We start from the raw sequence: 456 nt of genomic DNA, 5'->3' as shown, positions 1-456 counted from the left end.
AAATAAATGGCCTTTTTAGAAAGTGAACCATGGATGGGAAAATGTTGGCAGTTTTCTCAAAAAAGGCTTGAATTCAAGAAGTTTTAGATTTGCGTAGTTTTTTTTTGGCATCGTTGGAGAGATAATTGAAAACTCGATTCAGTCGTAACAACGTGAGTGAGGAAATTCGAATAGTTTTGGCCCAGAAACCGAAATTTGAATATCAAACACTTTGGTTCAAGATTATGCCAAAATTCCATGTTTTCCCTCCCATTTGTGCTCATTTCTCGGAGGCAAAATGAGCAAGAACGCTCATTTTTACATCATTCTAGACAGAAATAAATGGCCTTTTTAGAAAGTGAACCATCGATAAGCAAATTTTGGCAGTTTTCTCAAAAAAGGCTTGAGTTGCAAAATCCACTTGAACATGACGCTGCTTTCTTCGAAGTTTCTCAAAAACCATTCGAGCCACAGAAT

This window comes from Dendroctonus ponderosae, unplaced genomic scaffold (assembly GCF_020466585.1).
Source record: "Dendroctonus ponderosae isolate FM_Combo_2020 unplaced genomic scaffold, Dpon_F_20191213v2 Dpon_F_20191213_2, whole genome shotgun sequence".
NCBI classification, from domain to species: domain Eukaryota; kingdom Metazoa; phylum Arthropoda; class Insecta; order Coleoptera; family Curculionidae; genus Dendroctonus; species Dendroctonus ponderosae.
The sequence above is the reverse complement of the archived record's forward strand: the minus strand, read 5'-3'. Positions refer to the sequence as shown.